General features: G+C 23.8%; 1 pseudogene; it reads left to right on the top strand.

The window, feature by feature from the left end:
* The window catches only part of LOC108754148, an 8,780-nt pseudogene that overhangs the window by 6,681 nt on the left and 1,864 nt on the right, over nt 1-235 (top strand).

The following is a 235-nucleotide window of genomic DNA, read 5'->3' as shown; positions in this document are numbered from 1 at the left end:
AACAAATTCCATTTCCAAAGACATTTTTATTGAGAATAAATAATATATCCCGGAATTTAATGTCTACAGACCATAATAAATCCCTCCCAAAATATCCTATAAAATATTTATAACACATACTGCCATATAACCGGAATTATATCGAAATATGTATGGCGCTCTATCAGATAGATTTATAAATAAAAAATGTATATCTTTCTAAAATATTTTTCTAAATTTTTAAATTTCCTTTATT

Source organism: Trachymyrmex septentrionalis, unplaced genomic scaffold, assembly GCF_001594115.1.
Source record: "Trachymyrmex septentrionalis isolate Tsep2-gDNA-1 unplaced genomic scaffold, Tsep1.0 scaffold764, whole genome shotgun sequence".
In the NCBI taxonomy this organism is placed as follows: domain Eukaryota; kingdom Metazoa; phylum Arthropoda; class Insecta; order Hymenoptera; family Formicidae; genus Trachymyrmex; species Trachymyrmex septentrionalis.
This window is presented reverse-complemented; position numbering and strand designations above follow the sequence as displayed.